The sequence below is a fragment of the Onychomys torridus genome, chromosome 1 (assembly GCF_903995425.1).
Source record: "Onychomys torridus chromosome 1, mOncTor1.1, whole genome shotgun sequence".
Lineage (NCBI taxonomy): Eukaryota > Metazoa > Chordata > Mammalia > Rodentia > Cricetidae > Onychomys > Onychomys torridus.
Genome location: NC_050443.1, coordinates 64,939,321 through 64,962,892, shown reverse-complemented (window position 1 = coordinate 64,962,892; position 23,572 = coordinate 64,939,321). Strand labels below are relative to the sequence as shown.

The window sequence follows — 23,572 nt, the reverse complement described above, 5'->3', positions numbered from 1 at the left end:
TGTTCAGTTTTAAGTCAATGATTTGATCACTTAGAAAATTCTGTTCAAGATTTCTGTAAGGTATCCCTCATTCCCCCTTGATGTGATGCTTCCTGTGATATTCAATAAGTGCAGACCAAAGTCCTTTGTTAGAGACAGATACTGTCAGATACAAATACAATCAGAGGGATATATTCACAAGAGAACTTTGAAGTAGGCATAGGCATACTTATCAAACAGACAGGGATTACAAAAGACACTTAGAAAATGAAGTAGAAACTCAAACCTTGGCTATTTTACACAAATGTAAAGTGCTTTTAATCCTTTTTTAATGTGATACCAATACATTATTGGTGACTGTATTTATTATCAGTGTGTTCAAACCTATGAACAAGACCTGGGTGCATCACTGAAAATTCAAATCACCTCTCAACAAAATAGATTGCTTTGAATTAATGCAACTTTCTCATAACTTTCATAGCACTGCCAGAAGGATGCTTGTTTACAACCCATCTGTAACTAATGTATTACCCTTGGCAATACATAATCTGGAAAGCAATTATAACACACAATTTCTTACTGGGAATGTGGAATACTCAGAAGTTATTTATAAGTTACAGAGTCAGTTATCAGCTAGCACACTATTCAAATGTAAGCATAAAAATGGAGGCAAGTGATATTGCAGATATAGAAGTGGCTGATCAAAATATACATCAATGGGACCAAAGCCTGAGTCCTGTTTTACCACTCTAAAGTGCAGATTATTTTCTACTCTGATATCAAAATACTGATAGGTATTTTGAGAGTCAGGATGATTATTGACTCATTATGTAACATATGAACACTAAGGGATTCTGCACAGTAGCAGGCACTTGGATGTATGAGTCACACAGGTTCATGCACTCTGGGTTCTCTGGACACTGAATATGTGAGGATGTTACTCCCTATCATAGACACTCCTGCACATGACACACATGTGTCTGTATTGAGCTATGCATATGATAAGCTGTTTCTGAAACTTCCACTCAAAATTCATTTTGGAGTTTCTGATGGAATCTACTTCAACACGTTCAAATGGTGATGAGAAAAACAGTTTGCTGAACTAAACAGGTTAGCAAATTTTCTTAAGATGACTCATGTCTGGGGCCTTCATGTCCATTGACATGAATGCAATCATTGGGGGGTGGGGAAAGAATGATCATTAAACAAAATTATTATTTGCCACCTGGATACAGACACTTAGGTGCAGAGCCACGGGCCAGAAAGTACTTAAGAATTCCCCCAGAAGAGAAGAGCAGCCTGAATAATACTGAGGGCCATAAATGCTTTTCTCAGTAGTAACTACAGTAATAAAAAAAGACACATGGGCACACTCCAGCGCATTGATACACGAGCTTCTGCCTGACAATTCATGCTGCACTTTGCTCAGGCTCATGTGCAGGTGATGTGATAAAGATGTTGTCTTTGGTGTTTGCCATCTTGATCCTGGAGGATTTTTTGCTTTTAAGTGTGACAGATCACAAGTGCTTCTGGAGAATAAAACTAAGTGAAAATGAGGATGGAGATGTGGAGGATGATTGTTTTTTTTACATTTACACAAAACAGGGTCCACTGGTGAATGACCATTTCAGTGGAAATCTACAAACTCAGTAAGTGCCTCTTTCATTTATTTATGTTTATCATAGTGAATAATATGTGCTAGGGCTATAGATAGGTTGACCATCCTTCTCTCTGTCTATTCTCCCTTTTTCCCATCCACACCACTAAGACTAAACAAAAATGTATTTGGTGTTTTGTTGCTGATTATTTCCCTGTTTCCAGATTAAGGGTTATTTTTTTGCTCATCCCTTTAGAGTGATATTTTTTGGGATGAATGACATACACTTTCTACCTTGTTCCTAGAGGGGTATAATTATTAGTTATGCTTCTCACTTGGTGGGGTCATGCAATGTCCCCCAGAAACACAGTGCAAAGCACTACCCCAAGTTTCCTTTTTAGGGGCTGCAGTAAAGTGGTCTTTCAATGATCGACTACCATTCCTTCCATTAGTATGGAAAGCCCAGTTCCTGTACAGAGATGATCTTGATCTTTCTGATCTGCTTTATGGGTAAATTTCTTATGGAGATATTTGTCTTTTGTTCAAATAATCTACATATCATCATTTTCTACCTGCCTGGCTATGACTTATAGCTGCAATCAAGAATAGGAATAAAATGTCACTATGAAAATTTTATTTTTCCCTTTCAATTACGTTTCATTTGATCATATGCATAGCCACAGATTGGTTGTATTAACAATGCCATGTCTTTATTAAAGTTCTAGGTTAGAAATTTATGTATCAGCTATTTAGATTATTTGAGTAAAGAATTTTGTTCATCTGTTATAAGAGAAGATGTCACTTCAAGTATTAACCTGCTATTTGCCTTGTCATGTGCCAGAATGAAAGCTATTTCCTGCAGTACCTATCAATATCTGAGAGAGGGTTATTAATACCACATTTTCCACTATTGAAGATGGTTTGTTAAATTCATACTTCTACATCATGATTTTGCCTGGTATTTTAACATTTTGGACACTCACCCTACATTTATGTCTCTATTTCCTCTTTCCCTAGTGATACAAAAATGTATTTAAATATTATAGCAATATATACATGACATATTCCTTGACTTGTATGGTAGACTATCACTTTTTTCATTAATGAGATGTGGAGAATTTGGAATTTGAGTTAGGGAAATCATACCAAGTATCCCCTGGATCATGCTAAGGAAATTGTCACAAATAAAACAAATTTTTGGTAACAAATTCTCTTTAATACAGGATATTGTTCTATCTATGAGGTCCAGCACAATGGAGTTTAATAGCTTGGGACAAACATTGTATTCAGTTATTTATAGCTTATGTATGAATTAAATTCAAAGCAGAGGAGGATGTTTTGAGACTGTGGATCTGATGAGAGAAATGTTCTAAGAAGAAATGGAAGTAAGAGGAAGTTTAATGAAACTGAATGAATATAGTGTGATTATCACTAGCCTGGATATCAAATATATGGTTATGGGTAATGGATGATAAGAAACATTCTAAGAGTGATCATATAAGGAATTAGTATCCACAGTAAAATACACCATGGCAATGATTGTCCCAAAGTCCAAAAGGTAAGCCAAAGTTGAGAAAGACCTGAGGGGAAAGTCAGTGAACTTTGAAAAAAAGTCAAGAATAGGCGGAATTGTGCACTATGCCCCATCAGCCTCTAGCATGCAGAATTTGGAGAGCAACTTTGTCTTCTTGGAAGTTAAGGTGAGAGCATTTGTACTTCCTCTTATCATTCACACTCCAATCTCATCATCTGATGGGCCAACATGCCTGAGTAATGGAGTAATGTGATCTCTCTTCATAACGATGCTGGGAATTTTATGTCTGTAAAACAAATTGTTGAAATTAAAGGTCCTTTTCATATCCAGGCTTACATACTTACATGGTATAAGATAAGAGAAGTCTAAAATAATGTTTTAAACTTTTCTGAGTTATGAGAGATAAAAGACCATAACACAACATATGTTTTCATATCTAGATGCCTGACTTTACCTTTTTACAAATGAGAAATCTAAGTTCAGTATTTGTTAAAGTAAGACATGGCTCGTGTAGACATAAATGCCTCAGGTATGCAAATACCTTGACCACTCAGACTTACTTACTTCCTTTGCCATGCCATGATGCAAACTGGTAACTAGGTTTGCTATAATTTGGTAATGCGCTTGTCTTTGTATGCTATGGAGATGATTGAGAATTTTTGTAATAAATAAAAATATTTAAATTTAAGTAAATCATGGTATGGCTGTACAATGGCATAGATTGTGTATAAAAGCTGTTCAATAACTCATCAAAATTATATTTTGATAATACAATAATGAAATCAAAATTATTAACTATCATTTAGTGACTATTCACCATATACTAATCACTATCTAAGGACTTTACATATATTAACTTAGTCCTGGTGGACCTAGAAAAGAAGGTACTACTGTGGTCTCTTTTTTTCTAACTTTTTATCTCTTTTATTATTTAAAACAATTTCTAATTTAAATATATGTTGATCATGTTTTTTCCTTCACCCAAGTCCTTCCAGATCCTCTCGCCTTCCCTACTTACCCAATTTAAAGTTCTTTCTCAAAGAAACTGACAAAAACCCAAACAAGAAAACAAATAAAACATCACCCCAAAAGAAACAAAAAACAGCAACCATTAAAGAATGTGTCAATGAAAGTCCTTCATAGTTTAACTGTATACCTATCAGATGAAGACACACTGAGGCTAGATAACAAGGATGATCCAAAGAGTGATGCATGGTTTTGCCTGTGAAAGGGAAATAAAAGAGATCTCCTGGGTAAACTGGGGGCAGGGGTAGTGGGGTAGAGGGATGAGAGCTTGAAGAAGTGGATTGGGTGGACTGGGAATGAGAAGCACATTGGAAGTGGGATGGAGGGGGATAGTAACAAAAGAGACATCTGATGTCAGGGCCATTTGGGTGTAAGCGAGAAACCTAGTGCCCAGGAAACCTCCAGGAATCCACAAGGATGACACCAGATAAGACTCCTAGCAATAGTGGAGAGGGTACCTGAACTGGCCATCTACTGTAATCAGATTGGTGACTACCCTAATTGTCATCAGAGATACTTTATCTAGTAACTGATGGAAGCAGATGCATAGAGCCACACCAAGGAGTCTTGCTGAAGAAAGTAAGGAGGGAATTGTACAAGCAAGGGAGTTCATGATGGGGATCCCACAGAGACAGCTGACCTTAGCTAGTGGAAGTTCATGGACTCTGGACCAACAGTTGGGGAGCCTGCATGGGACCAACCTAGGCCCTCTGCATGTGTGTGATGGTTGTATAGCTTGGTCTCTTTCTAAGGCTCCTAGCAGTGAGATCAGGACCTGTCCCTGGTGCTTATCTGGCTTTTGGGAACCTGTTTCTCATGTTGTATTACCTTGTCTAGCCTTGACAAAAGGGTAGGATCTTGGTCCTGTCTTGACATGATGTGCCATGCTTTGCTCAAGCCCATGGGAGGTTTGCCCCTTTCTGAATGGAGACTGGAGACAGAGGAGGAGTGGAAGGGGAGAAGGATAGATGGGAAAGGAAGGACTTGGCAGAGAGGAGGGAGGGTGCATATTGTGGTTAGTATGTACAATAAATGAAAATGATATTTAATAAAATGTAATAAATAAATAAAATTTGAAGCAAAGTCTAAAAAATACATTAGTATTGTCTGTGACAGAAATAATAAGTAGTAATGATATTTTACCACAAATATAGCATAGATTCAAACCCTTCAATATGAATCTGTGAGAGATATGAGAGGACAATCAGAAGCACTAGTGACCCAGACAAGAACAGAGGAGCTGTTCCACTGATCTTGATTGACATTATCAGGATAGCACTGGAAAAGCAGCTGGAAATCAAAATATTATTCAATATACAGTACTCATAATAATGTACATAAATATGCGATAACGCTCATAAGTAAAGCTAATTTCCACCTTTTTCTATGTAGTCTATTTCAACTTATTTTGTTGTTCTCTTGTGGATATTGCTCTGTATAAATAAAGTACTAAGAGAGATTTGTCCTGACTGTGAGCCAGGCAGGACTGGAGAAAGCTCCAGTTACAAATGGTGCCTAGAGGGTTGGCAAGAGTTTCCACCTAAAACCTGAGAAAAAAGATTCTAAAACAGAGCTAAAAACAGCTTCCTAGCTGTCTCTCTCAAGTGAGTGGCAGCCTGTGGGTTTGAGCTACTATGGCAGATTCCTGCCGTGCACGTTTGACTGGCAGGAAGGTGGGAATGAGGCATCTACAAGCAGCACATTACACTGCGTGGTGGGTTTAGTCTTTGCTAGTATGAAAAAAAAGGGGTTCTGGACTACATGCTGCCTTGATAGAAGCATAGAACCACTGTTTCTTGGAGTTGATGGCTCCCAGAGCTGGCGGTAAATGTATCTTTTGACCCTAGTAGTGTTCTACAGCTCCAAGACTCAAACAAACTTATAGTCAACACCATCCTGCCTCACTTACTAGTGAACCACCTAGTTGATGCTCTCTTCATCCATTTGATAAACATTTTGTACTCATATATCACAGAAATGAATTATGTGGACTCACATCCTTGATGATTTCTCAGTCTAAATAGGACAAATAAAACACTGTATTGATAAACTGTGAAGAGTGCTATAACAAGAGACATTATCATACCCAGTAGAATGGCAGAAGAGTTAAATAGCTACTGGGTTTGTTGTTGATATATTTACCTTTGGAATCATCTTTGTATATGAACCTGACTCTAATTATAAGTAAATTATATTTATTTATATATTTATTTATTCATTTATTTATTTATTCATTCATTCATTCCATGTATATTTATCTCTATCATTAAATAAGTAGATTAGTTTTTCTACCAAGAATTTTGTCTAAGTTCTACATCCTTCAATAATAAATGAACCTTAAGTACTGAGAAAAACAAGGTATACACATGAAATAATAAAGAATTCCTAGGACAAAACAATTACAAACATTATAAAAAAAAAAAACACTGAAAACATTTTTTCTTAACACCAAGTATAAAGAAAAGTCCCTTCATGCTCTGCTATTATTCAGTATAGTGTACAAACTCTCAGGAAGTATCACAAAGATTTTGGAAGTAGAATTCTAATTGTTTCTATCACAAAAAATATGATTCTGTCATTAAAATTCTCAGGAATTAGACTAGAAAATTTTTGGATGACACCAATACTTTTTTTTGGTGTAATCCAAGAGTGTGACTCTGAGACTACACCAAGAGGTCAAGTTCTGAGGATATGGAAGTGGGGCTGGACAAAGAGGCTCCTGCTAGCAGGCTGCAGCAAAACTAAGAATAAGGGCTGGAGAGATGGCTCAGTGGTTAAGAGCACTCACTGACTGCTCTTCCAGAGGACCTGAGTTCAATTCCCAACACCCACATGGCAGCTAACAACTGTCTGTAACTCCAAGAGCTGACACCCTCACACAGACATACATGGAGACAAAAACATCAAAGCTGTGCTGTCAATAAATTGGGAAAGGTTACTGAAAAAAAAACTAAGAATAAGTCTGGAGAGACTAGAATAGAGGACTGAAAGGGGGATAAAGGTCATCATCACCTGAGTCCCAGACTAGTGTTACAGCTCTGGTTCCCTGACATCAAATCTGTGGTTCCACATAGTCACAAAGAATGAGATGGAGGTGGCCTAGAAGAGAAGGCTGAAAGGGGTCATCAAAAAGAGCTCAATATTCTACATCTTTGTGGTTACCATCAAAAGCAATTCATTAAATGTATCATTACTTTACCTGTTGTTATACTTGTGTGTTGAATGAGCATTTCTTAGTGTGTGGATTATCAAACTAGGTTTCAAATATATCAGCCCATCTTATGATTTAATCAGAACTTCTGTGGCTGAGCAAAGCAACTTTCTTCACTAATTCACACTTACCCTTTGGTTGGTGATGAAAAGAGATGTGTTGCTGAGGATGATTTGTTGTTAAATAAAACACTGATTGGCCAGTAGCCAGGCAGGAAGTATAGGCAGGACTAACGAAGAGGGGAATGGAGAGAACAGGAAGGTAGGAGGGGAGACTGAGAGCAGCCACCAGAACAAGGAAGATGTAAGGTACCAGTAAGCCATGAGCCACATGACAAAGTATAGATTAATGGAAATGGGCTGAATATAAGAGTAAGAGCTAGACAATGGTAGGCCTGAGCTAATGGCCAAGCAGTTTAAATAATATAAACATCTGTTCGTTTATTTTTTAAGTGGGTTGTCGGACTAACAGGGCTTGGCGGGGGCTAGAGAGAAGGTCTCCAACTACAAATGGTGCCCAAAGGCGTGAATTTCCACCTAAAACCTGAGAATATTTAACAACCAGTTCAAAATGGAGCTAAAAACAGCTTCCTAGTTGTTTCTCTCAAGTTGGCGGGTTCCTAGCGTGTGCAGTTGACCAGCAGTGTGGCGAAAATGAGGCATCTACAAGCGGCACATTACACTGTGTGGTGGATTTATCTTTTGCAAGTACAGAAAAGCAAAACCAAAAAAAGTGGTTTCTGGACTACACTCTGCTTTGATAAAAACATAGAACCACTATTTCTAAGAGTTAATGGTGGCTCCCAGAGCTGGCGGTAAGCGTACCACCGCCACATTGGAAAACTGAAGTGGGCAGAGCTACCAGCCAAAGCTCCTACTTTAGCCCTAGTAAAGCTGCAGTTTAAAACAGTAGATTCACAATAAGACAGATTCATATGGAATAAGACTTTAAATGCTTTACAATGTGTGTAAAAATGTACATAGTCTTGTAAGAGAGAGAAAAGGAAATACATACAGTTATATAAACAAATAGTTTTTAAAAATAAAGTCTTTAAAGAGACAGTAAAGGTAGTACAAAAAATAAGCCACATAAAGATGGATATTACACAGAGAATCTGGATTGTGTTGTCTTTGGGATTTTTAACTAAAGAGAGGTATTTGATTGTAAAGGCAGCAGAGTTAAAACAATCTGTACATTTTAAAGACACCTTGACTTCAAAATTTGGATATAAGGATATGTTGCTTTGGAAAGGAGGCTTTGCTTTTGTTTCCACAGAAAGCCAGAGGCTGTGGATTTGTTCCAGATTAAGATACATCAGGTTTGACCAGCCAAGACCCCCTGAAAGGTCTCTGATGACACGATGACCCAGATGATCCAACATCCAGAATGGTTTCAAGGCAACTGACCCAAAAATTATACCCTCACGGACTACTCCATAATCCTAAATTTTTCTTTATGTCCCCAGAAGATACAGCACCCCCCTCCAACAGGAAGTAGTAAGAGAAACTATGCCCAAATTCCCAAATATATCAAGCAGGCTTTGGAGATGGAATTGGCTCACTCCATCTCTAAACCCAGACATATTGATTAAAAAAAAAAGAAGAAGAAGGTTAAAAGATTCTTGTGTCCCAAATCAGAAGAGCCCTCTGGTGTGGGACAGAAAAAGGGTAGATTAATGAACTTACTTTTAAAGAACAGCAACTAGTTTAAAATGTTTTACATTGGTATAGATTTTAGTCTATTGATACAAAGTGAATTTTGTTATACTGTGTGCATATTTCTACTCTTGTTTAAAGTATTATGTTTGTTCAGTTCATTTAAAATTGTAATGGATAATTTAAAAATGGATTAATAATTACTCATCTATGATAATCATACTCATAGCCATGTTACTTAAGTCTTCTAGGTATACATAGATATATTTCAGATAGATAGGTAATCTTCAAATACTTCAAAGACCTACAGAATATGGCATTTAAAATATTTTTAAAAATTTAGACTTTCTGGACAATGAGTCATGTCTGCTCCTGGCAGCACTGACTTATTTCAGAGAAGAGGATGGGCATCGAAGACACTCCATTATGGAGTTTATCTTCTTCTTGGCAAAAATAGCCATTTGGACATGAAACTGTTCTTGCCTAGACTGCTTAAAAATATATCAACTGGACATACAGGACCCATAAGAAGGTGACCACTGAACTTTGCTTGGCAAAATGGTCCTTCAGGTTCCTGCTTCGCAGAGGAAACTGCCAGACATTCTACAGGACACAGAGAGAAATGAATGAGAGACTCTAGCCTTGTGGGCTGAAGACAGATGCCCCAACTTTACAAAGGAACATTAGGTGACTGTCCAGGCTGCCAACTGTCTCTGTCTACCCTGCAAGACTCCCAAAAGTTGCTTGCATCTTCTCCTGTTTCTCAGGTAATAGTATATCCTTCTGGGGTCTTTGATGTAGTTGAAACTAGATAGTTACAAATTTCCTTAGTTATGATAAAAGATAAGTTAGATATAAAACCTTAGACTCACAAATATTAGATAGGATATATTCTTTAATTTTGCCAAATAAACTAGTTATTATAAATAGACTAGATATTATAACTGTAACTCTTGCTTGATAATTGTTTTGTTATATGTAGTTTTACTATGTTAAAGTTAAAACCTTCCTTTTTGAAATAAAAGAAAATGGGGAAGTACTGTGAATGATTTGTTGTTAAATAAAACACTGATTGGCCAGTAGCCAGGCAGGAAGTATAGGCAGGACTAACGAAGAGGGGAATGGAGAGAACAGGAAGGTAGGAGGGGAGACTGAGAGCAGCCACCAGGACAAGAAGATGTAAGGTACCAGTAAGCCATGAGCCACATGGCAAAGTATAGATAAATGGAAATGGGCTGAATATAAGAGTAAGAGCTAGACAATGGTAGGCCTGAGCTAATGGCCAAGCAGTTTAAATAATATAAACGTCTGTGTGATTATTTTATAAGTGGGTTGTCAGACTAACAGGGTTTGGTGGGGGCTGGAGAGAAGGTCTCCAGCTACAATGTGTATTATATGTATATGATTTCTTTACATTTCCATCATTGCTGAAGCTTGGATATTAAGGTCTGCTCAAATGCTTGCACTTGATTTGATACCAGTTTGACACTGCCTGTATGTGGTGTAATTAACAGGTAGTTTAAGTTACTGGTAATGCATATTCTCCAATGAAATTGTGTGATTCCAATTCCCTATTATTTTCTCCTTTGTATCCTACCCATGATTTGAGTGGTTTTGGTGATAACTCTCTCCCATCTTGAATCATGGTGCTATAGGGAACAAAAGCCAATGATCAAACTCCATTCAGATCAACTGAAATCTCCAAAACCAAAAGCCTTCTATCTTCTGTTTTAAGGCTCATTGCCTTGAAGATTTTGTTTTGATAGTATAAAACTGTCAAGCACAGGTACATCTGAATTCACCATTATGGTGTATCTTTGGATTTTTAATAAATATATTATTAATTAATATAACATTTTTATTACTCTTACATTAAATATGGTCAAAAACTAATATAAATATGCTGATTATTATATACTGCTGTGTTTGTTTTTCTCATTCCTAAACTCTTGTGAAAAGTCTTATGTTATCACAATTTATAAATGTTGCAATTATTTTGTATTTTTCAACAAATTTTTACTTAAGAAATTTGTGTATGAGTACTCAGAAAAAAATATAATTATTTATTGTCTGAGGCATTTATCAGTAAATACATGAATTCACATCAATAACACTTTTTTCTAGTTGCTGGGTTCAGTCTTAACTTTCTGTCTCTTCTATGGGAGAAACAGAAATTAATATAAAACTTCTCTTTTTAAAAAAATATTTTTATTATATGTGTGTTTTGTCTGCACATATGGAGTCATATCTCCTGGAACTGGAGTTACAGATGGTTGTGAGCCACCATATATGTGCTGGGAATTGAACCTGTGTCCTCTGGAAGAACATCTAGTGCTCTTAACCACTGAGCCATCTCTCCAGCTCCCTTTAAAACTTATCTAAAGAATATAAATATATTGTACTGGTATCTGTTATTTTTACAGTAATGTTTTTTTATTTGGTGTTACAATTTTTACATTTAAAGTTTCCACATAAGATAATTTAATAATCATATTCATATACATTTATATACTTTATATCATCCTGTTCATTGTTCCAACTTGTACACTTCCTTCTTTATTCCCTCGTCACTGTCCCAACACCCTTGTTTGGGAGAAAATCTACTGCTTCTAGTCATATATTTCTTAATTTTATCTTTTATATCTCAGGAAAAATATATGGTAGTTGTGCTTCTGTTTCAGGCTTTTTTAGCCTGATAAATAGTCCTATCCACTGTCATGTAGGATTCCATTAATATGAGGGATAATATTTTTCTTCTGTGTGTATCATATTTCCTTTATCCATTCGTCTATTCACAGCTACCAAATCTGATTACATTGGCAGGCTATTGTGTAGAGTGCAGCAAAAATGACTAGGCAGGTTTGTATATGCTGACTTTGTTTCCTCTTTCACTACACTGGAGAGAATTGTCAATATATTCTGTTAAAAATATTAAATAAAAAATATTGAAATAAAAATCCAAGGTATTATAGGAAGAATAAATCTTTACTAAATACAAAACAACCAACATAGCCTTTGCACACTCCCCAGGTTCACATGGCATTGTTCTTGATTCCCATTGTAATATTTTTTTCTCTTTTGTTTTTTTTTTTGGGGGGGAGGGGATTTTTTATTAAAAAATTTTTTATTCATTTTACGTTCCAATCACAGTTCCCTCTCTTCCCTCCTCCAGCCTGTCCAGCCTCCCCTCCCACAACCCACTCACCCTTCCCTCCTATAAGAAGGTAAGGCCTCCCATGGGGAGTCAGCAGTGCCTGGTACTTTCAGTACAGGAATGTCCAAGCCCCTCCCCCTGCCTCAAGGCTGTGTGAGGCATGCCACCATAGGTAGTGGGCACCAAAAAGCCTGTTCATGGGGGCTGGAGAGATAGTTCAGCAGTTAAGAGCACTGGTAGCTCTTCCAGAGGTCCTGAGTTCAATTCTCAGCAACCACATAGTGGCTCACAACCATCTGTAATGAGATCTGGTGCTCTCTTCTGGCCTGCAGTCATACATGCTGTATACATAATAAATAAATAAATGAATAAATCTTTTTTAAAAAGCCTGTTTATGTACCAGGGATAGATCCTGATCCTACTGCCAGTGGGCCCCTTAAGAAGTTCAATCTACACAACTGTCTTGCTTATGCAGAGGGCCTAGTCCAGTCACAGGAGTTCCTACTAGTTTGGTTTGGTTGTCTCTGTAGGTTTCCCCATCATGATCTTGATGCCCCTTGCTCATAGAATCCCTCTTCTCTCTCTTTGGTTGGACTCCTGGAGCTTAGTCTGATGTTTGGCTGTGGATCTCTTCATCCACTTCCATCATTTACTGGAGAAAGGCTCTATAATGACAATTAGGGTATTCACTGATATGATTACTAGGGTAAGCAAGTTCAGGTACCCTCTTCACTATTGCTAGTAGTCTAAGGTGGGCTCATCCTTGTGGATTCCTGGAAACTTCTCTAGCACCTGGTTTCTCTCTATCCCAATGGTGTCTCTCTCCATCATGATATCTTTTTCCTTGTTCTTCCACTCTATCCCTGTTCCAGCTCAACCATCCTGTTCCCTTATGTTCTCATCCCCCAACCCCTACCCTCCATTGCCCACCCCTAATCCCAAATTTACTCATGGAGATCTCATCTATTTCCCCTTCCCAGGGCAATCCATGTGTCCTTCTTTGGGTCCTCCTTGTTAGCTAGCTTTTCTGGAGCTGTGGGTTTTAGTCTGGTTATCCTTTGCTTGCATCTAGTATCCACTTATGAGTGCGTCCATACAATGTTTGTCCTTCTGAGTCTGGGTTACCTCACTGAGGATGATATTTTCTAGTTCCATCCATTTGCCAGAAAATTTCATGATGTCATTGTTTTTTTACTGCAGGGTAGTACACCATTGTGTTTATGTACCACATTTTCTTTTTTTTTGTTTGTTTTTGGAGTTTTTCAAGACAAGGTATCTCCATGTAGGTTTGGTGACTGTTCTGGATCTCCCTCTGTAGACCAGGCTGGCTTCAAACTCACAGAGATGCACCTGTCTCTGCCTTTCAAGTGCACTACTACTGCCCAGTGTACCATATTTTCTTGATCCATTCTTCAGTTGAGGGGCATCTAGGTTGTTTCCAGGTTCTAGCTATTACAAATAATGTTGCTGTGAACATAGTTGAACATGTGTCCTTGTGGTATGATTGAGCATTCGTTGGGTATATGTCCAAGAGTGTTATAACTGGATCTTGAGGAAGATTGACTGCAATTTTCTGAGAAACCACCATATTGATTTCCAAAGTGGCTGTACAAGTTTGCACTCCCACCAACAGTGGAGGAGAGTTTCCCTTGTTCTACATCCTCTCCAACATAAGCTGTCTTCGGGGTTTTTGATCTTAGCTATTCTGACAAGTGTAATGACAGAGCCATTTTGATTTGCATTTCCCTGATTAGTAAAGATGTTGACCAATTCCTTAAATGTCTTTCAGCAATTTGAGCTTCCTCTGTTGAGAATTCTCTGTTAAGATCTGTAGCCTATTTTTTAATTGTATTGTTCAATATTTTGATGTCTAGTTTCAAGAATTCTGTCCTTTGCCCTACAAAAGCTTCTCAGTTTCAGGAGATCCCATTTATTAATTGTTGCTCTCATTGTCTGTGCTATTGGTGAATATTGTTTTCTCCAGATCTGTGAAGAACTGTGTTAGGATTTTGATGGGGATTGAATTGAATCTGTAGATTGCTTTTAGTAAGATTGCCATTTTTACTATGTTAATCCTATATATCCATGAGCATAGGAAATTTTTCCATTTTCTGATATCTTCTTCAATTTCTTTCTTCAGACACATAAAGTTCTTGTCATACAAGTCCTTCACTTGCTTAGTTAGAGTTACCCCAAGGTATTTTATATAATTTGTGGCTATTGTAAAGGGTGATATTTTTCTGACTTCTTTCTTGGCCCATTTATCATTTGCATATATAAGGGATACTGATTTTTTGAGTTAATTTTAAACTTAATCTTAAATTTAAAAGGAAACTTAAACAATGCACAGAGCCCGAGATGACCTGCAAATGAAGGAGGAGAGTGTCCTCGAATTTCTTGTCACAGGAACCTACTTAGGTGGCACCAACCATGACTTTCAAATGGAGCAGTACAATTACAAAAGGAAAATGATGGTATCTATATCACAAATCTGAAGAAGGCCCAGGGGAAACGGTTGCTTACAGCCCGGACTACCATTGCCATTGAGAACCCTGCTGATATCAGTGTCATCTCCTCCAGGAACACTGAGCAGTGAGCAGTGCTGAAGTTTGCCGCTGCCACTGGAGCCGCTCCAATTGCTGCGTGCTTCATGCCTGAGTCCTTCACTAATCAGATCCAAGCAGCCTTTAGGGAGCCATAGTTTCTAGTGGTGGCTTATCCCAGGGCTAACCTCACAGAGGAATCTTATGTCAACCTGCCTACCCCTGCTCTGTGTAACACAGACTCTTCTTTGTACTACATGAGTATTGTCATACAATGCAACAACAAGGAAGCTCACTCAGTGTTTCTGATGTGGTGAATGTTGGCCCAGGAAGTATTCTGCCTCTGTCTCCCATGACCACCCATGGAGGATATGCCTGATCTATATTTCTACAGATACCCAGAGGTGACTGAGGAGGGGAAAAAGGCTGCTGCTGAGAAGGCTGTGATAAAGCACAAATGGAGTGCACCAGCTCCTGAATTCACTACTGATCAGCCAGAGGTGGAAGACTGGTCTGAGGGCATACAGATATCCTCTGTACCCATTTAGCAGTTCCTAATGAAGATGGACTGTCCAGCCATCCACCAATGATGTATCAGCAGATCCCACAGACCAGTACACTAAATGGGTAGGAGCCACCACTGAGTGGTCTAGGGCTGCTCTGCAGATACCAGGGCAAAGGAGGGAAACAGTGAATGAAAATAAAGTTCCTAAGAGCTTGAAAAAACCCCAACAACATACATAAGGGTCAATATATCTATCCATGTTCAATTAAGTAAGTATAAAATGCATTGTTGGTGATCCAAGGGCCCTTGTGAAGTAAAGGGAGCTCACTCCTCATAAAGAAACAGTCATTGTTATCCTTAGCCTTTAAACACTCAAGACTACATAGGCTCAGAAAATTAAAAGGAAAAAATTCAATGGAATGGAGAGGAAAAAATAAGAAATGTTATGTTATTTATGTTACCTATGAATTTAATGGCCTCCTAAGATCTGTTTATTCTGGTAGATAGATTTTGTTAACCATTTCTCGTTTACTAAGTTATTGTCTTATTTATTCTTTATGGGGGAAAAAATATCAGAATCAAGGTAGCTGATGGAACTCATTCATTTTCTATGTACAGTAAGTATATAAAGATAAAGCCATGAACAGTTTCAGTATTGGCTACTACCTACTTTCTGGTCCATAGACAGTCCACAGGCTTCTTGCCATGTTCACAGACAACAGAGGTAAACTATATGAATTTTCAAAAATAACAGAGTCCCATTTCAGTGAAATCTCTCTCCCAAAAAAACCTTTTAAATATTCTTACATTTTTTCACAGATCTCACATTCTCACATACCGCAGCAATAAGACCTATATCTACATTGAAATGGGTCAGGTAAACAGTTCAGTGACTATAGTCTAAGATTATCATGTTTAGAGCCTAAACTCAAGTGATCATTATGTTCTGTTTTCAGATTGACAGCCAAGAATATCCACTTGATTTTGTCTCTATTTTTTGCCATCCAACAAATAAACAGGAACATTCATGTCTTACCCAATATTTCTCTGATAGTTAAAATCACCTGTGCCAAAAAGGAATATCTGCAAACAATCAGTGTATTCTCAAATAAAGATGCAATTATTCCTAACTACAACTGTAAGCGAGAAAGAAGATTGTTTACTGTACTTACCGGACCAAGGTGGTTCTCATCTGTCACACTTGGGCCCCTCCTGTACATTTTCACAATACCACAGGTGAGGTTAGGTAGGGCTTATAATAAAACCCTCTCTCCTTTTCTGCCACCTTTCTGAGCACCAAGACAGATTGTAATCCATAAATGGCTTTGCGTCTGTTCTGATTCACAGTTTTAAGCATAAATACTCACTTTTGGGCATGTACATGGCAGATTAATTGGAAATAGATCTGAAAGAGTGGAGATGTGAGGTGTTTTAATGTAAGATATTGTCTTATCGATAGTTTTTTAGAAAATCACAAAAAATGTAATAACTAGATAAACAATTCATACTTCCTAACACTCCCAGATTTTTCTTAGAAAGCTTAGAAAGACTGAGATGTATGTATTTATCTTCTTCACATTGTTTATGTTCTTTAGCTTTATTATGGGCCATTTCATCCTCTCCTGAGTGACTCTGAACGTTTTCCTTACCTGTACCAGATATCTCCAAAGCACACATTTCTGTCCTTGGCCATGATGGCTTTGATAACTTATTTTGGCTGGAACTGGGTGGGACTAGTAATTCCAGATGATGACCCAGGCATTCAATTTCTCTCTGACTTGAGAGAAGAGATGCACAAACACAAAGTCTGTTTGGCCTTTGTGAATGTGATCGCAGAAAATAGAGACCAAAAAAGAGCTGAAACATACTATAATCAGATCATGACATCATCAGCAAAAGTTATTATCATCTATGGGGACACAGACTCTGCTCTAACTCTACACTTTAGACTATGGCAACATTTAGGCACTCAGAGACTCTGGATCACCACCTCACAGTGGGATATGACCACAAGTAAAGGGGAGTTCCCCAAAACCTTCTTCCATGGGACTCTCATTTTATCACATCACCATTCTGAGATTTCTGGTTTTAAAAAGTTCATTCAGACTGTGCAACCTTCCAACTACAGTAAAGATATTTCCCTTGCTAGGTTGTGGTGGATGTATTTCAACTGTTCTTTGTCATCTCATTGTAACACACTGAAAAACTGTTCCACCAAAATCCTACTAGAATGGTTATCCAGGAACCAATCTGAAGTGTCCATGAGGGAGACAAGTTACAACCTATACAATGCTGTCTATGCGGTGGCCTGTGCACTTCATGAAATGCTTGTTGAACAAATATCATCATCAGAGAATACTGGGAAAAGACTGGAATTTTACCCCTGGCAGGTAATAAGTCTTCTGCTGAATAATATGAATTGTCAAAGATATAGCTTAAAGTTTACCATAGATTCTAAATACAAGTGTTCTACAAATCTTTCTCCCAAGTGGATGGATTTCTGTACTCTTTTGCTACATATGACATAAACCTGATAATATTGATAAAAGAAGTTAAGAATGTCTCACTCTCCATGAGTATCACTCAGGTGTGCATGTTGTAGGCCATTAATTCCATTAAGTAACTATTTCCAGGATATAATGATATTTAACTCTGTATGTATCTTCTTTTCTTCTATTATATTGAGGACTTCTAATAATGCCATATTTTAGGATAGATAAATGAAAATTAAGAGCATTCATGTTTTCAGATTATCTGTCCTAATGTGACAGTTCAAACTAAACAATAAATGTATTTCAGATGGCCCCTTTTTTGGAGAACAACCAATTTATAAATCATGGAGAACAAATCAACATGAATCAGAAAGGAAAGCTGGATATAGAATACGACATTCTCTACATCATGAATTTTCTACCAGGTATTGGACTTAAAGTGAAAATAGGAAAGTTTTCAAGACATTTTCTACATGGTCAGCAGTTGTTTATGGCTGAAGACATGATAGAGTAGACCATGGACATTAGACAGGTGAGCTGGACTTAACTGTGATGCTTTACATGTGACATAAATACCAAAGGTCTCAAGGTGGGCATGTGCTTCCTCACACTGGGGAGTGCATTACAACATTGGGTAATTTATTGACTCACTTTCTACCTTCCTCAATTTTCTTATATTAAATATGTAACACATTTGACTCCATATTTGCACTTATTGATTGATAATATACCATAAAGCATATGTTTCTAATATTTTTTAAAAACACAACAAAATATCACTCTTTGAGTTGTTGTACTTGTTTATGAATAAAATATTTCAGTGATCTCCTGTAAATCACAGTCTCTACTGTGGAGTATGTCAAATTCTTTTTACTAACATGTATCTTATTTTTGTTAGACACCACCTTCAGTATGCAGTATGCCTTGCAGAGTAGGATTCAGAAAATCCCTTCAGAAAGGAAAGGCTTTCTGCTGTTTTGATTGTACACCATGTCCAGAGAATGAAATTTCCAATATGACAGGTAATTAATTCCATGCCTTACCAATTAGTAGGTTGTGTTTTCAAATCTTCTCTACTCACAGGTAAGTTTGACAGCCAACATATAGATGTGTGTATCCAAGGATCTAATATAACACTGAAATACATAATTTTACCTAGATAATAAAGATTGAATAAGTGGTGGTATTTGCTTTGCCTCAAGAGTCCCAGGGAAATTTTGAAAATGATGTAATTGGTAGTAAATCAAGTAACTGACATAGAAATAATTATTATTGGAGAGAGTAGTAATAGATAAAAATAAAATTAAACTTAATATGAAGACCAGTGTGTAAATAGTTCAATATAATTTAAATATGAGCAAGGTGGAAATGGATATAGTTTACAGACAGAAATTTTTCATTAAAATGTTTAGCACTAAACCAGGCAGTAGTAGTGCATGACTTTAATCCCCACACTCCAGATGCAGAGGCAGGCAGATCTCTGTGAGCTCAAGGACAACCTGGTCTACAAAATGAGTCAGAGAACAGCTGGAGCTACACAGACAAACCCTGTCTCAAAACAAAAAAAAACAACAACAACAAAAAGAATGGTCAGCGTTTTTAGCTACAAAATATAGTGAGTAATACAAGAAAAAAAAGTTGAAATGCATGATATACTGAAATTGGTAATAAAAATTATGTTTAGTCAAATGACACTATGGTATAAGTATAAAATCCAAAGTAATGAGCTAAAGGCATTAACTTTGTCTGTTGAACACAGAATAATTCTCTACATTGTATCTCATTTAACTTTCTAGATACATGTATTTAGAAAATCTTAAAATCATAATGTAACATTTTTATTACATTTAGTAATGATAAAGTGGTTAGAAAAAAATTGAAAAGAATAAGCCAGTGGTTCTCCACCTTCCTAATGCTGCAAGCCTTTAATACAAATCCTCATGTTGTTGTGACCCCCCCAACCATAAAATTACTTTCATTGATACTTTATAACTGAAATTTTGCTACTGTTATAAATCATGGTATAAAGATCTGTGTTTTCCAATGGTCCAAGGTGACCCTTGTGAAAGGGTTTGGAGTCACAACCCACAGGTTGAGAACCTCTGGAATAAATGCTTTTAACCACATGCTTAGATATCAGTTTAGGAAAATAAGATGAAACTTAAAATTACTGAATAACAATGTATGATCCTGATCAGAAGACTGGTATTAGAAAGATTGAGTGCAACTGGATGTGGTTTTCCATTCACTAGGAAAGACACAGGGATCACCCAATGACAGAGAAATGGATGAGATCTACATGAACAACCTGGATGACAGTGGGAGTAATGAAGGGCAAGATTTGAGGGAAAGAAAGCTTAGGGGAGCAGGAGATCCCAGCTGGATCAAGAACAGAAAGGGAGAACGAGGAATAACAGACCATGATAAATGAAGACCACATGAGAACAGGAATAGACAGAGTGCTCGAGAGTTCCCCAGAAATCCACAATGATATATCCTCTGTAGACTGCTGGCAATAGTCAAGAGAAAGCCTGATCTGACCTAGCCTTGTGATAAGATGACTAAACACCCTAACAGTCATCTTGGAACTCTCATCCAATAACTGATGGAAGTAGATGCAGAGATCCTCAGCCAGGGCCCAGGTGGAGCTCCAGTTGTCCAACTGTCGAGAAAGATGAGGGACTGTAAGAGCATGAATTGTTGAATCCAAGATTGCAAAAAGCACAGGGACAAATAGCCAAACGAATGGAAGCACATGAATTATGAACCAACAGCTGTGGAGCTCCCAGCTAGATCAGGCCCTCTGGATAAGTGAGACAATTAAATAGCTTGATCTGTTTGGGAGGCACCCAGTCTGTGGGACCAGGACATGTCCTTAGTGCATGAGCTGGCTGTTTGGAACCTTGAGATTACACAGGGACACATGCTCAGCCTGGAAGGAGGGGACAGGACCTGCCTGTACTGAATCCACCAGGTTTAAATGAATCACCAGGGGTGTCTTGGTCCTGGAGTACATGCAAATGGAGGGGAGGGGCTGGGAGGAAGGTGAGGTGGGGGCGGGAGGGGGGAGGACAGGGGAACCCATGGCTGATGTATAAAATTAAAACACATAATAATAAAAAATTTGAATGTACTCTAGTGTAAATTCCAAGTGTGGAAGGAGGTTCTTGTATCCATATAGTATTGAGATGAAAAACATTCTTACAGTGATATTTTCCAAATAAGTATTGTCATTTGATTTCACTGACACTAAAATCTAGTAAAGAAAATAGTGAAAATGTTAAACACTCTAGCCTACTAAAATTATCACATTGAAAGATAAAACCAAAAAGATTTTTAAGATGTAATGACATTAGATGCTAATTAGTTCACAGAGTTTTCACCTTCCTAATTAATACTAGTTGTGACTTTCTAAACAAGATTTGGGGGAGTATGTATTTCAAAAAAACAGTATGAGAACACTGACATGTGGAATTTACTTTGAGGCTCATGGGAAGTTCATAACATGCATGGTGGCTGATGGCTCTGTGTTCCTTTATGGCCCTTGCTAAAGAACAGTGAATATATATATATATATGCTTCTGTGAATTGCCCACTTTAAAGTATTTTATTGTGCCATCCTAAATCTATATTTGTTTTCAAATAGATAGATACTAAAAAGTCACAAATATGTATTATGGATAATAATAACAGTTTTTGAAACGCGTAAGTTTGACAAAGATTAGGTTTGACAGTGATAGAAATATACGACAACATTATTTGAATTGCTATCTACAGTAACAAATAATGCCAATTTGGCTAAATCTTTCCAATACATTAATTTAACATGTTTGTGAATAACAAAGTGAAATTAAAACTGATGATGTTTCTCTTCATATATCAGACACAGATCAATGTGTGAAGTGTCCACATGACCAGTATGCCAACACAAAACAAACTCACTGCCTCAAAAAAGTTGTGACCTTCTTGGCTTATGAAGACCCCTTGGGAATGGCTCTGGCTTGTTTGGCTCTTTGTTTCTCTGCTCTCACAGCTGTTATACTTGGTGTCTTTTTGAAGCATCAAGACACTCCCATTGTCAAGGCCAATAACCGAGTTCTCAGCTATGTTCTGCTCATCTCCCTCATATTTTGTTTTCTCTGTCCCTTGCTCTATATTGGCCATCCTCAGATAGCCACCTGCAATTCTGCAGCAGACCACATTTGCGATTGTGTTCACTGTAGCTGTTTCTACTATTCTGGCTAAAACAATTACTGTAGTAATGGCCTTCAAGATCACTGATCCAAGAAAAAAGATGAGATGGCTGTTACTATCAGGGACAGCTAACTATATCATTCCCATCTGCACCATGATCCAACTGATTCTCTGTGGAATCTGGCTGGGAACATTTCCTCCATTTGTTGACACTGATCCACACTTTGAACATGGCCACATCATCATTGTCTGCAACAAGAGTTCAGTAATTGCCTTCTACTGTGTCCTGGGATGCTTGGGTTTACTAGCCCTCGGGAGCTTCACGGTAGCTTTCCTGGCCAGGAATCTGCCTGACACATTCAGTGAAGCCAAGTTCCTGACGTTCAGCATGCTGGTGTTCTGCAGTGTGTGGGTCACTTTTCTCCCTCTACCACAGCACCAAGGGGAAAGCAATGGTGGTTGTGGAGATCTTTTCTATCTTGGCCTCTAGTGCAGGACTGCTTGTTTGTATCTTTGCCCCAAAGTGTTTCTCAATTTTATTAAGACCAGAGAAAAATTGTGTACCAAAGCTCAGGGCCATGTGTTCTAAAACTGATAATATCCCTTAAATTTTACTAATGTTTTAAGTCTTCACACCTGGGGAAACCTGTTTTTTTACAAATAGGTCAAAAGTACAAACCAAAGAAAGAAACAGCAACTTCAACAAATGGTGCTGGTCAGACTGAATGGATGAATGTATAAAAATGCAAATATATCCATGTATCAGCCTGCACAAAACTCAACTCCAAATGGATTAAGGACTTCAACATAAGACCAGATATCTTGAATCTGTTAGAAGAGACAATGAGGAATAGTCTTGAACTCTTTGGTATAGGAAAAATGCTTTTTGTAAAGGACACTAATATCACAGGCACTAAGACAAATAACTGAAAGGGTTCTGTAGAGCAAAAGACATCATCACTGGGGCAAAGCATAAGGACACAAAATGAGAAAAGATCTTTACCAATTACACATCTAATAGAGGACTGGTATCTAAAATATATAAAGAACTTAAAAAGTGGACACTAAGAAAACAAATATTCATAGGTATGCAGGTTAATGTCAGGGACTTCAATTCAATTCCATTGATCCTCATGTTGGTTTTTATGCCTGAACCAAGCTGTTTTTATTACGGTAGCTCTATAGTAGAGCTTGAGGTCGGAGATCGTGATGCTTCCAGAGGTTGTTTCATTGTACAGGATTATTTTGGCTATCTTGGGCTTTTTGTTTTTCCATATGAAGTGGAGCATTATTTTTTCCAGATCTGTGAAGAATTGTGTTGGTATTTTGATGGGGATTGCATTGAATCTGTAGATTGCTTTTGGTAAGATCGCCATTTATACTATGTTAATCCTGCCTATCCATGAGCATGGGAGATCTTTCCATTTTCTGACATCTTCTTCAATTTCTTTTTTCAGGGACTTAAAGTTCTTGTCATATAGGTCCTTCACATGCTTAGTTAGAGTAACCCCAAGGTATTTTATATCATTTGTGGCTATTATAAAGGGTGATGTATCTCTGATTTCCTTCTCAGCCTGTCTGTCTCTTATATATAGGATGGCTACTGATTTTTTTGAGTTGATCTTGTATCCTGCTATGGAAACACTTGAATTATGAACCAAAAGCAGTGGAGCCCCCAACTG

At 37.5% G+C, this 23,572-nt stretch overlaps 2 pseudogenes; both read left to right on the top strand.

Annotated features, from left to right (window-relative positions):
* Positions 1–22,498, top strand: part of LOC118572242 — a 95,582-nt pseudogene extending 73,084 nt beyond the window's left edge.
* On the top strand, positions 14,499–15,443 carry LOC118586403 (annotated as a pseudogene).
* Positions 22,499–23,572: the final 1,074 nt, after the last annotated feature.